The sequence below is a fragment of the Oncorhynchus mykiss genome, chromosome 6 (genome assembly GCF_013265735.2).
Source record: "Oncorhynchus mykiss isolate Arlee chromosome 6, USDA_OmykA_1.1, whole genome shotgun sequence".
Taxonomy (NCBI): Eukaryota; Metazoa; Chordata; class Actinopteri; order Salmoniformes; family Salmonidae; genus Oncorhynchus; species Oncorhynchus mykiss.
The window spans coordinates 31214791-31234359 of record NC_048570.1 but is presented as its reverse complement, the minus strand read 5'-3'; the positions used below and the strand labels follow the sequence as shown (position 1 = coordinate 31234359).

Below are 19569 nucleotides of genomic sequence, written 5' to 3'. Positions count from 1 at the left end.
GAAATGTATAAAGGAGAAACATGTAAGTATGCACACACGCACAATGTCATACTTCATTAGGACATTATCTTGTTACCTAAATCTTGTTTTTTTCCCCCACCACCCAGAATGGCCTTTCCTCACTCAAGGTTACCTTATCACCTGTCCAGGCAGCTATTACTTGAGTATTATTTACTGAAAAAGCCCACGGTTGCGGATTATCCCTGTCAAGACAAAAAAATCTGCCAAAATATGTATGCAGCAAGGCTAGCCTCCTCAGGCCTTCCTGTAACTGATCAAAGAGTCTTGCAGATAATCCCCACTCCAAAATAATCTTGACATTTGAGGAAACATTAGCAGGGAAATGACGAAAGGCTCGGCACACGCATTCTCAGGCTGACTGGCTATCGTTCAGGAAAATGAGAAATAAGGACACTCAGGCTATCCAGAAGGCCAAAGTTAGTTACTTTAAGGAGCATTTCTCTCTCTGTGGGTCTAAGCCCAAGAAGTTCTGGAAAACGGTTAAAGTCCTGGAGAATGAATCCTCCTCCTCACAGCTGCCCATGTCCCTTAAAGTTGATGATGTGGTTGTTACTGACAAGAAGAACAATCCTAAGCTAAGTTAGGATTCCTATTTGACTCAGCAATGCCTCCTTGTCCATCCAACATTTCCTCATCTCCCACCCCTTCTAATGCAACTATCCATGATGCTACTCCCTATTTTTCCCTGCCAAAAGTTACTCCCATTAGGCAGTCACTGAGTCGGAGGTGCTAAAGGAGCTCTTTAAACTTGACCACAAAAAAACATCTAAGTAAGAAGCCTTTCTTCATTAAGGTTGCTGCCCCTATCATCGCCAAGACTATCTCCAACCTTTTTAACCTGTCTCTCCTTTCTGGGGAGGTTCCCATTGCTTGGAAGGCAGCCACGGTTCATCCTTTATTAAAAGGGGGAGATCAAGCTGATCCTGACTGTTATAGGCCTATTTCTATTTTGCCCTGTTTATCAAAAGTGTTGGAAAAACTTGTCAATAATCAACTGACTGGCTTTCTTGATGTCTATAGTATTCTCTTGGTTATGCAATCTGGTTTCCGCTCAGATTATGGATGTGTCACAGCAACCTTAAAGGTTCTCAATGATGTCACCATTGCTCTTGATTCTAAGCAATATTGTGTGGCTATTTTTATTGACTTGTCCAAGGCTTTTGATACGGTAGACCATTCCATTCTTGTGGGCCGGCTAAGGAGTATTGGTGTCTCTGAGGGGTCTTTGGCCTGGTTTGCTAACTACCTCGCTCAAAGAGTGCAGTGTATAAAGTCAGAAAATCTGCTGTCTCAGCCACTGCCTGTCACCAAGGGAGTACCCCAAGGCTCGATCCTAGGTCCCACGCTCTTTTCAATTTACATCAATAACACAGCTCAGGCAGTAGGAAGCTCTCTCAGCCATTTATATGCAGATGATACAGTCTTATACTCAGCTGGCCCCTCCCAGGATTCTGTGTTAAATGCTCTACAACAAAGCTTTCTTAGTGTCCAACAAGCTTTCACTACCCTTAACCTTGATGTGAACACCTCCAAAACAAAGGTCATGTGGTTTGGTAAGAAAAATGCCCCTCTTCCCACAGGTGTTATTAAATCCTCTGAAGGTTTAGAGTTTGAGTTAGTCACCTCATACAAATACTTGGGAGGATGGCTAGACGGTACACTGTCCTTCTCTCAGCACATATCAAAGCTGGCTAAAGTGAAGGTTAAAGGCTAAAGTGAAATCTAGGTTTCCTCTATCGTAATCACTCCTCTTTCACACCACCTGCCAAACTATCCCTGATTCAGATGACCATCCTACCCATTCTAGATTACGGAGACATAATTTATAGATCGGCAGGTAAGGGTGCTCTCGAGCGGCTAGATGTTCTTTACCATTCGGCCATCAGATTTGCCACCAATGCTCCTTAGAGAACACATCACTGCACTATATACTCCACCGTAAACTGGTCATCTCTGTATACCCGTCGCAAGACCCACTGGTTGATGTTTATTTATAAAACCCTCTTAGGCCTCACTCCCCCTATCTGAGATATCTACTGCAGCCCCCATCCTCCACATACAACACCCGTTCTGCCAGTCACATTCTTTTAAAGGTCTCCAAAGCACACACATCCTTGGGCCGCTCCTCTTTTCAGTTCGCTGCAGCTAGTGACTGGAACGAGCTGCAACAAACACTCAAACTGAACAGTTTTATCTCATTCTCTTCATTCAAAGACTCAATCATGGACACTCTTACTGACAGTTGTGGCTGCTTTATGTGATGTATTATTGTCTCTACTTTCTTAACCTTTGTGCTGTTGTCTGTGCCCAATAATGTTTGTATCATGTTTTGTGCTGCCACCATGACATGTTGCTACCATGTTGTTGTCATGTTGTGTTGCTGCCATGCTATGTTGTTGTTTTACGTCTCTCTTTATGTAGTGTTGTCTCTCTTGTTGTGATGTTTGTTTTGTCCTATATTTATATTGCATGTATTTATTTATTTTAATCCCAGGCCCCCGTCCCTGCAGAAGGCCTTTTGCCTTTTGGTAGGCCGCCATTGTAATTAAGAATTTGTTCTTAACTGACTTGCCTAGTTAAATAAAGGTTGAATAAAAATATATAAATAAATAAATACTGGGTGTGCAAGTTTCTGTTCAAGCCCAGCCCTGACATTATTTGTATTAGACACTATTCATTTAACTATTCAATCATCTCTTGTTTTGGAGAAAGATGGATGTCTAAATCTACTAACCATGTATATGAGCATTGAAATAAAGCATTGCTTCTTTGAATTAAGTATAGTGTATTTTCTGGGTCATTGAACATTCCCTGTTTGTCTCTTTTATTTGGGTGTCACTCACTCTCATTTTGTCTGATGATATTGCACAGATTTGCAGCTGAAGTTAATGTCCTTGATCATTGGTGTGGGTGTAACAATACCTTTATGGCTGACATAGGAGGCAAACCCTGTCCACAACAGGACTTCATACCCACAAAGTAAAGTACATTATCCTTCTAAAACCATGATCTTGGTTGGGCTAGGATATCAGTACTTTAGGTCTCATCACCTCATGATGGCTACTAGGGCTTTGTCTCACTTTGTTTTTCCTTGATAACTCGCATCCTATTTCCTCACCTGTATTGTATCACAACTGTATTGGAGGAGAAGGTACAAGGTCCCTCCCATCTGACCTTCTTCTCCAATTGGTTTTGAGAAGGATGTGAAGAGAGGAATCGAGGAAGGATGATTTGAGAAAGTGCTTAGCTCGCATGTTCTACACACTCACCCCTCTGCTGCACTCACTGACCTCCTCCTTCTCCGCATCAACCTCAGCAGCCAGCTAAGCAGACTGTGTGAACTGAGTCAATCTAGCACCCACAGAATACATGTTATGGTTATTTAATTCTGCTACATTGACTCAGATCACACAGGCGGCGGATGAGTTATACTGTCGGTTGCGTAGGAGAAGGTGAAAGGGGCGTGACTGTAGCAGAGGTGAGCTGCAGGTGAGTTCTAAACTGAACAAAAATTTAAACACAACATGTAAAGTGTTGCTCCATGTTTCATGAGCTGAAATTAAATGAAAGATTCCAGACATGTTCCATACGCACAAAAAGCTTATTGCTCAAATTTTGTGCACAAATATTTACATCCCTGTGAGTGAGCCTTCCATCAACCTGACAGGTGCGGTATATCAAGAAGCTAATTAAACAGCATGATCATAGAGTGCCTAGAGGTCAAACAGCGAAATGGTTCCAATTGTTTTTCCACCATTCATTTTTCCCAAAGGGGATTTTGGAAACACTTAAAGGGCTGTTTTGTGTAGGTTTACCCTGGCGTGACGTTTTGATAGCCGTGTAAATCTCTCTATGACAAGGTGACTATTATTAATATATTTGCCTGTATTTACCCCCAAAAAATGTATTGCTAATTAGCCTCTAATGTGGAACTACAAATGCCATGATAATCTGGACGAGACTGCCATATTGAGGAAAGGGTAAGAATCTCTGGATGAACTATCTAATGTTAGCTAAATGTAGTAATGAATAAATAGGCTACATTGGGTACATTGACAATTAGATAGATAGATAGATATTCTAGATATTCTTTACCATCTCGGCCATCAGATTTGCCACCAATGCTCCTTATAGGACACATCACTGCACTCTATACTCATCTGTAAACTGTCGCAAGGCCCACTGGTTGATGCTTATTTATAAAACGGTCTTAGGCCTCACTCCCCCATCTGAGATATCTACTGAAGCCCTCCTCCTCTACATACAACACCCATTCGGCCAGTCACATTCTTTTAAAGGTCCCCAAAGCACACAAATCCCTGAGCCGCTCCTCTTTTCAGTTCACTGCAGCTAGCGACTGGAAAGAGCTGCAACAAACACTCAAACTGGACAGTTTTATCTCAATCTCTTCATTCAAAGACTTAATCATGGACACTGTTACTGACAGTTGTGGCTGCTTTGCGTGATGTATTGTTGTCTCTACCTTCTTGCCCTTTGTGCTGTTGTCTGTGCCCAATAATGTTTGTACCATGTTTTGTGCTGCTACCATGACGTGTTGCTGCCATGTTGTTGTCATGTTGTGTTGCTACCATGCTGTGTTGTCATGTGTTGCTGCCTTGCTATGTTGTTGCCTGCTATGTTGTTGCCTTAGGTCTCTCTTTATGTGGTGTTGTGTTGTCCTGTATTGACATTTTATTCATTATTACTTTTTTAAATCCCAGCCCCCGTCCCCGCAGGAGGCCTTTTGCCTTTAGGTATGCCGTCATTGTAAATAATAATTTGTTCTTAACTGACTTGCCTAGTTAAATAAAGGTTAAATAAATAAATAAAATAAAAATATCTGGGTAATATCCGCAACTTGTTACCAAACAGAGCACGAATTCATTAGGCAGAAACTGTAGCTCAAAACAAAAAGATAAATTGTTTAATAAATGCAGTGTTTATCTTTCCTCCCACATGATCCAGCCTAAGGAAGCATTCATTACTTTAATATGTGAATTAATTTGCAGAATGTAATATAATAGTGCGGAAATCGCCAGGCTTTGGTAGTTGTGTGTTAAATATCAATGGGGCTTTGGCTCAGCATTAGCCCAAGATAAATGGCTCACTGAGTTAAACACTGGCGCCAGTAACTACGATACATTTCCCTTCTCCAAGATGCAATGAAAGTGGACCCAGATAACTAAAAGTCTGTGTTTTAGGAGGATGGGTGTTGGCAGGTGGCACCCTCTTGATAAGCCAGGTAGAAAAACAGGTTCCAGTACTTTCACGCAGACTAAGGCTTGTTTGTGTGTCAGCAAGTTCAAGAATGAACAAGAGGGTCTGTTATTGTAGGTCAGCAATTACAATTGGCTGATGTTGTAATCTCTATGACTGGCCACATCTCAAGGTCAGCCATTCATTGACTACATAATGGACTATTCTTTCTCTCTTTTTCCTCACTCTATTTCTCTCGTCTCCCCACTCGTTCTTCTTCTCGGTCTCTCTCTCTGTCACACGCACGCACACATACACGCCTTAATGTCGAACCCTCTAACTCCCCTTGGCAGTTAGTGTTGGTCATTTACAATGATATGAGAGTCAGCCTAAATGACACTTTAGAGGACAGGATGATGGAGGATGGAGGATGGAGCAGAGAGTTGGCGAGACTACAAGGAGACAGTGCAAACGCCACGTCTGGGACCTGATTCCTAATCAACCCTGAAAACTCGGAAACACTTTACTTGACACCTAGCGTCATAACAAGTTATGACACAGTCATAACCATGTCATAATATGTCATAACAGTTGACATAACTTGTCATAACCTGTCATAAGATGGTCATAACACTACACATATATTTAGACCTCTTGTAACATATATTGCATTATTTTACGGCTGGTTATGACACCTACATAAGAGTGTCAAAACCCACAAAACCGACCCTACAGGGCCAAATATTCAATTAAACCATAGTCTACAGTATGTTTGTTGTATAACATTTTATGAAATTGACCATATTAAATTATCATTGTAATTGCGCACAAATTGATGTCAGACACGCACCTACCCCAATGCTCTGTTGCTGATGTATGGGATGAATGCAGGAGCAGATTTCAGGAGCAGGAAAAGACACCCTCTTTTTGACTGATGACTGACATATGGGCATGTACGTGATAGGCCTATCTGGCTTATATGATTATGGTGGTCATAATGCTTTTTGACAGTGTCATAAAGTGGATTTTCTTAGTCCAAGTAAAGTGACACGTGATGGTCATAATGCTTCATGACAATGCCATAAAGTGTATTTTCTGCAAGTTATTTAAAATGAAAAAAATGTCTGTAAACAGAATTCATTACAACAACAACAAATGACTTAAGAAACAAACTTTCAAATGAAAGGAAACTTCTTGGCAGGGAAAAAACACATTTGAATAAATGTGAGTTTTGACACTCTTATGTAACCAGCCATAACATAACGCAATATATGTCACCACATGTGTAAATATATGTGTCATGCCAGTGTTATGACCATATTATGACAAGTTATGTCAGCTATTATGACATATTATGACATGGTTATGACTGTGTAAAGTTTCACACGACAAGGCTTGAAATAGCGGCTTTGGGAAGGTCCTTCTACATTGACTGACTATCGGACCTAATCAACCATTTTGGGTTAATAAGCATGTGTGTGTCAGGAAAGAGCTTAATAACATATTCATTATCTATTTCAACTCTGCCAACTGAGAAGACCTGGCATTATTAACCTCACATAACCAGTTGATTGATGGATGATGTGAATGCTGGGTATAGATGACTGACAACGCCATATGAACAAATTGAAATAATCAAAACACAATACCAATTCAAGTTCAACGATCCAAATAGGAACGGAGAGTATGAGCCTGCTGAACCACATTATAGTATATACAGTAAACAAGCCTGTAAACACCACCGTCCTTATAGAGTGGATTCATTCAGTTACTCTAGCAGTGTTAGAGTAACGACCTTGGTTAATGACGGTAATGATGACAAATCATCTCCTTGTTTCTGTGACAGTGCATGTTTCCCTGCCCTTTCTACGGCGTTCCGCAGTCATCCATCACCATGGGATGCCTCTAACGCTGCTGATTCATCGTCCTTCCTCCTCGGCCCGGTAGACACAGTTAGAGATGTTAACAAAGTAGAGTGACAGAGTCCCCATCGCGCAGGGAAAACCACTTGTGATTCACAGACGTCTATATCCCTGCATACTGGACCCTCAACCACACACCAGCCCCACCCACCACCACAACCCCCTTCCTAAAACCAAACAATAGTCACGGGCAGGTGGGCTAAACAACATCCTCTCCCTCAGTGCCCTGCTGTATCTGCGTCTGCTGGAGGATGCCCAGCGGAGAAACAAGTGTTACTTTGATTGGACAGGCCTGGGTTCACATCCTTCAAAGGAGGGGGAGAGGAACATCTATCCACACACTGGCTCTTGAAACCCCTCATAGAGCATCAACATTAGCATAACCAAAAAATGTAAGCGTTTGATGAGGATGAAATGAGTGAAATGTATAAAGGAGAAACATGTAAGTATGCACACACGCACAATGTCATACTTCATTAGGACATTATCTTGTTACCTAAATCTTGTTTTTTTCCCCCACCACCCAGAATGGCCTTTCCTCACTCAAGGTTACCTTATCACCTGTCCAGGCAGCTATTACTTGAGTATTATTTACTGAAAAAGCCCACGGTTGCGGATTATCCCTGTCAAGACAAAAAAATCTGCCAAAATATGTATGCAGCAAGGCTAGCCTCCTCAGGCCTTCCTGTAACTGATCAAAGAGTCTTGCAGATAATCCCCACTCCAAAATAATCTTGACATTTGAGGAAACATTAGCAGGGAAATGACGAAAGGCTCGGCACACGCATTCTCAGGCTGACTGGCTATCGTTCAGGAAAATGAGAAATAAGGACACTCAGGCTATCCAGAAGGCCAAAGTTAGTTACTTTAAGGAGCATTTCTCTCTCTGTGGGTCTAAGCCCAAGAAGTTCTGGAAAACGGTTAAAGTCCTGGAGAATGAATCCTCCTCCTCACAGCTGCCCATGTCCCTTAAAGTTGATGATGTGGTTGTTACTGACAAGAAGAACAATCCTAAGCTAAGTTAGGATTCCTATTTGACTCAGCAATGCCTCCTTGTCCATCCAACATTTCCTCATCTCCCACCCCTTCTAATGCAACTATCCATGATGCTACTCCCTATTTTTCCCTGCCAAAAGTTACTCCCATTAGGCAGTCACTGAGTCGGAGGTGCTAAAGGAGCTCTTTAAACTTGACCACAAAAAAACATCTAAGTAAGAAGCCTTTCTTCATTAAGGTTGCTGCCCCTATCATCGCCAAGACTATCTCCAACCTTTTTAACCTGTCTCTCCTTTCTGGGGAGGTTCCCATTGCTTGGAAGGCAGCCACGGTTCATCCTTTATTAAAAGGGGGAGATCAAGCTGATCCTGACTGTTATAGGCCTATTTCTATTTTGCCCTGTTTATCAAAAGTGTTGGAAAAACTTGTCAATAATCAACTGACTGGCTTTCTTGATGTCTATAGTATTCTCTTGGTTATGCAATCTGGTTTCCGCTCAGATTATGGATGTGTCACAGCAACCTTAAAGGTTCTCAATGATGTCACCATTGCTCTTGATTCTAAGCAATATTGTGTGGCTATTTTTATTGACTTGTCCAAGGCTTTTGATACGGTAGACCATTCCATTCTTGTGGGCCGGCTAAGGAGTATTGGTGTCTCTGAGGGGTCTTTGGCCTGGTTTGCTAACTACCTCGCTCAAAGAGTGCAGTGTATAAAGTCAGAAAATCTGCTGTCTCAGCCACTGCCTGTCACCAAGGGAGTACCCCAAGGCTCGATCCTAGGTCCCACGCTCTTTTCAATTTACATCAATAACACAGCTCAGGCAGTAGGAAGCTCTCTCAGCCATTTATATGCAGATGATACAGTCTTATACTCAGCTGGCCCCTCCCAGGATTCTGTGTTAAATGCTCTACAACAAAGCTTTCTTAGTGTCCAACAAGCTTTCACTACCCTTAACCTTGATGTGAACACCTCCAAAACAAAGGTCATGTGGTTTGGTAAGAAAAATGCCCCTCTTCCCACAGGTGTTATTAAATCCTCTGAAGGTTTAGAGTTTGAGTTAGTCACCTCATACAAATACTTGGGAGGATGGCTAGACGGTACACTGTCCTTCTCTCAGCACATATCAAAGCTGGCTAAAGTGAAGGTTAAAGGCTAAAGTGAAATCTAGGTTTCCTCTATCGTAATCACTCCTCTTTCACACCACCTGCCAAACTATCCCTGATTCAGATGACCATCCTACCCATTCTAGATTACGGAGACATAATTTATAGATCGGCAGGTAAGGGTGCTCTCGAGCGGCTAGATGTTCTTTACCATTCGGCCATCAGATTTGCCACCAATGCTCCTTAGAGAACACATCACTGCACTATATACTCCACCGTAAACTGGTCATCTCTGTATACCCGTCGCAAGACCCACTGGTTGATGTTTATTTATAAAACCCTCTTAGGCCTCACTCCCCCTATCTGAGATATCTACTGCAGCCCCCATCCTCCACATACAACACCCGTTCTGCCAGTCACATTCTTTTAAAGGTCTCCAAAGCACACACATCCTTGGGCCGCTCCTCTTTTCAGTTCGCTGCAGCTAGTGACTGGAACGAGCTGCAACAAACACTCAAACTGAACAGTTTTATCTCATTCTCTTCATTCAAAGACTCAATCATGGACACTCTTACTGACAGTTGTGGCTGCTTTATGTGATGTATTATTGTCTCTACTTTCTTAACCTTTGTGCTGTTGTCTGTGCCCAATAATGTTTGTATCATGTTTTGTGCTGCCACCATGACATGTTGCTACCATGTTGTTGTCATGTTGTGTTGCTGCCATGCTATGTTGTTGTTTTACGTCTCTCTTTATGTAGTGTTGTCTCTCTTGTTGTGATGTTTGTTTTGTCCTATATTTATATTGCATGTATTTATTTATTTTAATCCCAGGCCCCCGTCCCTGCAGAAGGCCTTTTGCCTTTTGGTAGGCCGCCATTGTAATTAAGAATTTGTTCTTAACTGACTTGCCTAGTTAAATAAAGGTTGAATAAAAATATATAAATAAATAAATACTGGGTGTGCAAGTTTCTGTTCAAGCCCAGCCCTGACATTATTTGTATTAGACACTATTCATTTAACTATTCAATCATCTCTTGTTTTGGAGAAAGATGGATGTCTAAATCTACTAACCATGTATATGAGCATTGAAATAAAGCATTGCTTCTTTGAATTAAGTATAGTGTATTTTCTGGGTCATTGAACATTCCCTGTTTGTCTCTTTTATTTGGGTGTCACTCACTCTCATTTTGTCTGATGATATTGCACAGATTTGCAGCTGAAGTTAATGTCCTTGATCATTGGTGTGGGTGTAACAATACCTTTATGGCTGACATAGGAGGCAAACCCTGTCCACAACAGGACTTCATACCCACAAAGTAAAGTACATTATCCTTCTAAAACCATGATCTTGGTTGGGCTAGGATATCAGTACTTTAGGTCTCATCACCTCATGATGGCTACTAGGGCTTTGTCTCACTTTGTTTTTCCTTGATAACTCGCATCCTATTTCCTCACCTGTATTGTATCACAACTGTATTGGAGGAGAAGGTACAAGGTCCCTCCCATCTGACCTTCTTCTCCAATTGGTTTTGAGAAGGATGTGAAGAGAGGAATCGAGGAAGGATGATTTGAGAAAGTGCTTAGCTCGCATGTTCTACACACTCACCCCTCTGCTGCACTCACTGACCTCCTCCTTCTCCGCATCAACCTCAGCAGCCAGCTAAGCAGACTGTGTGAACTGAGTCAATCTAGCACCCACAGAATACATGTTATGGTTATTTAATTCTGCTACATTGACTCAGATCACACAGGCGGCGGATGAGTTATACTGTCGGTTGCGTAGGAGAAGGTGAAAGGGGCGTGACTGTAGCAGAGGTGAGCTGCAGGTGAGTTCTAAACTGAACAAAAATTTAAACACAACATGTAAAGTGTTGCTCCATGTTTCATGAGCTGAAATTAAATGAAAGATTCCAGACATGTTCCATACGCACAAAAAGCTTATTGCTCAAATTTTGTGCACAAATATTTACATCCCTGTGAGTGAGCCTTCCATCAACCTGACAGGTGCGGTATATCAAGAAGCTAATTAAACAGCATGATCATAGAGTGCCTAGAGGTCAAACAGCGAAATGGTTCCAATTGTTTTTCCACCATTCATTTTTCCCAAAGGGGATTTTGGAAACACTTAAAGGGCTGTTTTGTGTAGGTTTACCCTGGCGTGACGTTTTGATAGCCGTGTAAATCTCTCTATGACAAGGTGACTATTATTAATATATTTGCCTGTATTTACCCCCAAAAAATGTATTGCTAATTAGCCTCTAATGTGGAACTACAAATGCCATGATAATCTGGACGAGACTGCCATATTGAGGAAAGGGTAAGAATCTCTGGATGAACTATCTAATGTTAGCTAAATGTAGTAATGAATAAATAGGCTACATTGACAATTCTGTGAACTGTCTTGTGCAAGTTAACGCTGTTAGCAAAGGTGTCAGCTTGAGATAAGGTTTAAGCGCTTGCAGGGATTTGTAGTTTTGTATGATGTCTACATTGATTCTAATTAGCATTTTCAAATCTGAGAGTAAATAGAGCCGAATTTATTGATGAAAGTAACCTTATCCACGAGAGATTTACATGGTTATCAAAACGTCACGCCAAGGTAGGCCTGCAAGAAACATATCCCTTATTGTAAGTGTTTCTAAAATCCCCCATGGGAAAAATGAATGGTGGAAAAATATAATGTCCACCAGAGCTGTTACCAGATACTTGAATGTTCATTTCGCTACCATAAGCCACCTCCAACATCAGAAATGTACAGATATACAGCATTTGGCAGTACATCCAATCAGCCTCACAACTGCAGACCATGTGTAACCACACCAGCCCAGGACCTCCACATCCGGCTTCTTCACCTGCGGGGATCGTCTGAGACCAGCCAACCAGACAGCTGATGAAACTCTGTGTTGCATAGCTGAATAATCATCTGTGTGCTCGTTGTCCTCACCAGGGTCTTGACCTGACTGCAGTTTGGCATCATACCTAACTTCAGTGAGCATTCGATGGCCACTGGCACTCTGGAGAAGTGTTCTATTCACAAATGAATCTCAATTTCAACTGTGGGTTATGGTATGGGCAGGCATAAGATATGGGGGAGGGGTGTTAGTTTTGTTTCTTCTGGGACTGGAATAAAAATGCCTGGAACGTAAAATAATGTTATTAACCGGTTCCCATGCTTTTAAAATTATGGTTCTGTTCCGGAACAGTTTAGATCACTTTAGATTCCGGTTTTGATTCTGTTCCTCAAATTTTGTTGCCATTTTCTGTTTTTCGTTTCTGTTCCCTGTTCCAGGGCCTATTGCAATAATAAGAAATTATAACACATTTCATGCAATTGTATTTATTTTGCCATGGGGCAGAGAGAAAACAATTGCAGTTTTACAGCTAATTTCCTGCAATTCAATCCATTTTGTCAAAACTTATGTCATGTTAATGATATCTGAGTGAGAGTAACTAACAAAATCAATGGGGCCCCCTTGGAGTTCAGGGCTCCTGGGCACCTACCCAGCATGCACGGTCGATATTCAGACATGATTAATACAAGTTTAGATACAGTAGCTGGCTAGACTAACTTTATATTTGTATATATTTTTGTACTTTTACTCCTTTTTCTCCCTAATTTTGTGATATCCAATTGGTAGTTACAGTCTTGTCCCATCACTGCAACTCCCTTTCGGACTCAGGAGAGGTGAGGCTAGACTAACTTAACAATGTAAAAGTTGTTAGCTGACATGGTAATTTTGTGACTGTCAGTGACTGACATAACAAGAGAAAAACTGCTGATGCACAACCAAATTTCGAAATTGCACATTGTGTATTCTACTATTCTAACTCGCAACAGTAAGACTGACTTCCCAAATAAATAAATAATATATATTGTTTTTGGTGGGGGCCCCTTAGCGGCTGGTGGCCCTTAGCGACCACTTATATCGCTTATGCATGGAGCCAGCACTGGTTATATTAGAACCAATCACAAAGATGTCATTGTACATACTGTAGATGTTTCTGTCATGTCCCTCTGACATGACATGACTAAGCCATCACTATATGAGTCCTACAGCTCTACTTATAGAGATCATAGATGAGACAATGCCTAATTTACCTGTCAGAATTTGGAGGCATTAAACTGTTTTCATTGAGATGATGGACGTGTCTTATTCACTGTTCTTTCCTTCAAACACTGACTAACCTCTTTATAACTGACAGGCCACAGATCTGCTGTTCTGTCTTTCTATGATTCTTATTCTCAGTGGTGTAAAGTACTTAAGTAAAAATACTTGAAACTATTACTTAAGTAGTTTACTTTACTTTACATTCATATTTTTTGACAACTTTTACTTTTACTTCACTATATTCCTAAATAAAATTATGTACTTTTTATTCTATACATTTTCCCTGACACCAAAAAGTACTCGTTACATTTTGAATGCTTAGCAGGACAGGTCATCCCTACTGCCTATGATTTGGTGGATTCACTAAACACATGCTTCGTTTGTAAATTATGTCTGAGTGTTGGAGCGTACCACTGGCTATCCGTAAATGTAAAAAACAAGAAAACGGTGCCGTCTGGTTTGCTTAATAGAAATTATTTGAAATGATTTATACTTTTGCTTTTACTTTTGATACTTAAGTATATTTTAGCAATTACATTTACTTTTGATACTTAAGTATATGTAAAATCAAATACTTTTATACTTTTACTCAAGTAGTATTTTACTGGATGACTTTCACTTTTACTTGAGTCATTTCTATTAAGGTATCTGTAATTTTACTCAAGTATGACAATTGAGTCTCTTTTTCCAACACTGCTTATTCTGCACCAAAACAGTATTTGACAACGAGTACAGAGAAAACCATCAACTCCCTCTGTCTAATATGCCACTTCCCTGAGACACTGCACTGACGAAACCCAGAGAACAGTGAGGAGCGATTGTCCACATGCCAGAGCTTAATTACTCAACACTGAAGCTCCGTTTTTATAGCCAGGCTACTTCTGTATACACCCTAATGAGAATCTTGGCATCCGTTCATGATAATGAAATATCAATAGAGAGAGAGAGCACATCATCAAACACACATACAATACAGGACAGTACAGTGCCTTTCCATAACACAGCAGGGTTCAGAAGGTTTCATTGCTATGACCAGCTCAGCCATGGATGTTCTCTTTATGTCAGCTCCTCTGGTTATATTCACAGACCAGAGCCACTTATTCTGATCCATGAGGAGTCAATGAGAGTTCACCAAGAGGATAAAGAAGGAAGCCATATAAACTCTGAAGGTATTCAAAGCCTTCTTCACTATGCTGCTGTTGCTGCTATCTGGTCATGGCTCTTTAAAAAAAAAAAAAAAAAAATTACTAGGCAAGTCAGTTAACAACAAATTCTTATTTTCAATGACGGCCTAGGAACAGTGGGTTAACTGCCTGTTCAGGGGCAGAACGACAGATTTTGTACCTTGTCAGCTCGTGGATTTGAACTTGCAACCTTTTGGTTACTAGTCCAATGCTCTAACCACTAGGCGTGCATATCAGGTGCATATCTGAGCGGCTTTAAAGTGCTCTATTGGGCTGGGTACTAAGCCTGCTAAAATCTGAAATTCTAAATGAAATACTACCTACATACTAGATTTTTTTTTAACTTAAAAAAAAGATTATTGGAAGGTTGAAAGGAATGAGTACTCACAACTGTTTGAATGTGTCAGCTGGCCTGGTGAGTAATTGGAATGAATGAATATATATAATGGGCAATACTATAAAATACTGTACCGTGCATCTGTTATTACCATGGTTAGTTACCATGTAGGGCGACCCAGCCCCCAAAGTGACTATTTACACTGAATGCAAGGATTCCTCTGTTTTGTCTTAGGAATTCAACATTCTCTGTGTTGATCTCACCAACCCCCATTGTCACACCTAGAAGCAGAGGTTCTGTTGTCTTTAAAGGTCTGTAGGTCTTATATCTGATTGGAGATGAACCAGTAATGCTGTTGGTCAACAAACAACTGAGGCTTAAAGAAGGTCTTAGATTCATTGTCTCGCTCTCCTTTTTGTTCCTGATCTGCGCTGGTGAGACAGTCTCTCCTTCTCTTTCATTCTCTCCCTCTCCCATGAGCTATGGGCTCCCTCTCTGATCATGCTTAAAATAATGCCTTGTAATGCTTGTTAATGCTTTGTAACTTAAGCTGTATGTCTTGTATGGCATAAGGCTCCCGAGTGGCGCAGTGGTCTAAGGCACTGCATCTCAATGCTAGAGGCATCACTACAGACCCTGGTTTGATCCTGGGCTGTATCAAAACTGGCTGTGATCGGGAGTCCCATAGAGCGGCGCACAATTGGCCCAGCATCGTCCGGGTTAGGGGAGGGTTTGGCTGTGGTAAGCCATTGAGAGCACCTGAATGTCTATTTTTCCTATCTAATTGCAAAGGGGCGAGAGGAACATTATTCAGATTTGCTGTTTGGCACAGCATCACTCAGAATCCAAACCCCTTTGAGCATTCTTATCTCTAGCCTGTCCCCCCACTTTCTCAGCCTCAGGCTAGTAGATGGCTGCAGGATGGGACGGCTACTGCCAGCTACACTTAAGCTAGATAATGGTTTCATTTGTCAAAATGAGTGACTTGTAATTAATCAACCTCTTTTAAAAGTACAAGGTGTTGACACATATAATACATACACAACTTGTCAGTAATAGTGGGTGCCCGGTTTTATACTTACTTTCTCCAGAGGGTAATTACTATAGCCTACTGTACTGTACTATGGCAGCAGTCTGAACAATTCCCAGCATTAATAACTGGGTAGTTCAGCGGCCTTGTGGTCATTTTTAAAGACTTAACATATTGCTATTATATTATTCTGACCCAAGAATGTTAGGGTTAGCGTTAAATGTGGGAATGTTTGCTCATTTCCAGTACTGAATAACTGTGCCTCTGGAGAGCACTTGCTGACAGATGATGCTTCATTATGAATACCACCCAATATCAATTCAGTTAATTTCCCCATTACTGAGCTACCACAAAGAAGAATACATCTAACACATCTCTAACCCTGTCATTAGCCTCAGTAACAGAATAACAGAGGGTTAAGGAAGGGAAGGCAGGAAGTCAGGAAGGCAGAAAGGCAAGCCGGTTTCCTCTACTATCTGAGGTGGATCTGCAAGTCATTCTGCTAGTTAAACATTAGCAGGAGGGCTCTAATGAAAGTCCAGCTGCCTCACACTTTGGTTAAAGTGAGAGTTTCGATGTGTTGATTCTCACGGCCAAACAATATTTACATAGAGCAAGCCCTCCAGAACAGGCAGGGAAATAATGACATGCAGCCTGGCAGAGCCACTGACTGGGCCTGATTACACACACTGAGATGAGTTGGCTACTGGTGCAGAGGGCACTCTCACATTTCCATTAGCACAACTAACTAATCCAAATAAACCCTGCATGTATCAGGTGTTGTGAGATTCAGGGGAGCTGATCGTTTTACACACACACACACACACACACACACACACACACACACAGAGAAAATCAAACAACCTCTTCCTGACTTGACTTTGTCTAATTGATTACAGACTATAGAGAGCTCCACTTGGTTTGTGGGAATATACGCATTGCAAACAAGATGCATGTTTTGGAATATGTTTTATTCTGTACAGGCTTTCTTCTTTCCACTCTGTCATTTAGGTTAGTATTTGGTGAGTAACTACAATGTTGTTGATCCATCGTCAGTTTCTCCTATCATCGCCATTAAACTCTGTAACTGTTTTAAAGTCAGCATTGGCCTTATGGTGAAATCCCTGAGCGGTTTCCTTCCTCTCCGGCAACTGAGCTAGGAAGGATGCCTGCATCTTTGTAGTGACTGCGTGTATTGATACACCATCCAAAGTGTAATTAATAACTTCACCATCCCCAAAGGGATATTCAATGTCTGTTTTTTTACCCATCACACTTCTTTGTGAGGCATTGGAAAACCTCCCTGGTCTTTGCGGTTGAATCTATGTTTGAAATTCGCTGCTCAACTGAGGGACCATACAGATAATTGTATGTGTGGGGTACAGAGATGAGGTAGTCATTCAAAAATCATGTTAAACACTATTAGTCCAAGCAACTTATTTGACTTGTCAAGCACAATTTTACTCCTGAACTTATGTAGACTTGTGTTAAGGGAATTTTTATCAATAATGACTAATTATGTATACATTTCAATCAGGACTGACTAATCAGAATACTATTATGTTACTGTATATGTACTAATCAAAATACTATTATGTTACTGTATATGTATGAATTTTCTTTTTAATCCTAGTACTGAATATAATGTGTGTAAATATAATCAAGAATTAGAACAATGACTGTCTGTTCCTTGGTAGAAATGAATGAACTATATCGCCAGACTGGGTAGAATGCTTATCTACACTGGCTGACCTTGGCTCTAGGCGAGGTGGGAAGGCTTGAGAACTATAGAGCCTTTCTACCAGTGTCAAGAAGAGACTGAACATTTAGAAAACGCTGATGTCATTTTCAGTTTATAACCTGTGGTAAAATGTGTAAGGAGCAGTACTCTCGTGAATAAAAGCTGCTGTTTGACTTTAAGACTGGGCTCTGTCCATTTCTATAAAATAAGGGTCATACAAATCCTTATGAATTGACAGTGTTTAATTTTAATTGGGTGTTAAAACATAGAGGAATTTAATTCCTGCAACAACTTGCCAAAACAAATGGCCTCTATTCTTACGGACTCAAGATATTTCAGCTTTTCATTTTTAATTAATTTGTAAAAAATTACAACATAATTTCACTTTAGCATTATGGGGTTTTGTGTGCAGGCCAGTGACACAAAATCTACATTTATTCCATTGTAGATTCAGGCTGTAACACAACAAAATGTGGAAAAAGTCAAGGGGTGTGAATACTTTCTGAAGGAACTGTATATGAGAGTCTGTGGTGGTAATGGTAGGCCAATTAATAGGCCCTCAGGGAAATCTTGAAATGTCTGTTGAAATTTCAGCTCAATGGCAATGACTCTCTCCACCATTATCAGTGGTAAGGGTCTCTCACCACCACCACCTTCAGTAGGCTTGGAAAATAATAAACTATAGGCTACTGTAGGCTACATTCAGATATTTGTATGACTTAAATTCATGTCAGTGGCCCAGTGGCCCAGCATACATAAAGATCCGAGGGGAGAGTGGGTTTGCTGGTTTGCTGAAATTACCCTGCACTGTCTGATCGTCAAAACAATTGTGATGGGGGCACTTATCAATGTCTCAGTATACAGTAGAAACCAGCTGATAGAAACAGACGTTATCCAGTAGAAATCTGCTGGTAGATGTTAAATCATACAATAGAAATCTGCCCATAGAAAATGCATATAACAGCCTAGTAAAATTCTATATCTGGTAAAACATTTTTTGAATCAATGTTTGACAACTTTCATCGAACTGAATATAATATGATAATGTCTGTAACCTACCTCAAATAGGAGTCATGAGAGAGACATCCAAAGGTGAGTACAATCCATTACCGCATATTCAGGAAATCTTTGGTTGAACCTAATGCGCGGGTAACAGAAAGATGCAACTCTGAAATAAGAATGGGTCTGAAAACAGCTCTCATGCACAATCTTGGTCCTCGCTTGGAGAAAATTCCTCACAATGTCAAGAAAATAGATCCAGTGGTAGTCTAAATGTTGAGATAGGGTAACTAATTTATGAATTCGCCATAACGTCCATGCGTGGGTGTTCTGTCACTGAGTTTCTCAATCCCGTTACAAACCAATCTGGGTCCAGTTCTATAAAACATTAATTGGATGCTACCACACGTTTATTTACAATGAGAGAAGAACGTGGAATATGGTCCTTGAAGCAAACCAAATGAAATTGAACACGGTAGGCGGGAGACTATCCTTTCTGTACACCGCTGTCATATATTTGGGTCAATGTCGGTATGATGCCGCCAGCGTGTCGCGGTGAGACGACCTGTCTATTCTCTTCGTGTCCAGACCGCCTGTCAAACAGCCCTGTGGATCGCGCATACCGCAGCGGTAACCGCGCTCTGCGCTCCACACAGACCGATTGCACTTCCTACTGTATTTAAAGAGACACAGCAGAAAAACACGCAACCAAGGACGCGGTGACTGTGCATTTCACTGTGCATTTAGCAATAACTACTTTTCTATTGCATATATTATAAACCATACAGGCCACCCTACACCATAAAACAAATAATTCCTCCTTGAGTATTCATGTATGATCCATGTCTTGAATTAATTATATGGGTATTTATGTATGATTCTTGTCTTGAATTAATTATATGGGGCAGGTAATGGTCACCTTGACA

General features: G+C 40.9%; 1 protein-coding gene across 1 annotated transcript in view; it reads right to left on the bottom strand.

Annotated features, from left to right (window-relative positions):
• LOC110525733 (WSC domain-containing protein 2) overlaps nucleotides 1-19284 on the bottom strand; it is a 90511-nt gene extending 71227 nt beyond the window's left edge. The window contains exon 1 of the mRNA XM_036979876.1: nucleotides 18704-19284. The gene's annotated coding sequence lies outside the window, so the exon portion shown is untranslated. The remainder of the gene's footprint in view (nucleotides 1-18703) is intronic.
• Nucleotides 19285-19569: the final 285 nt, after the last annotated feature.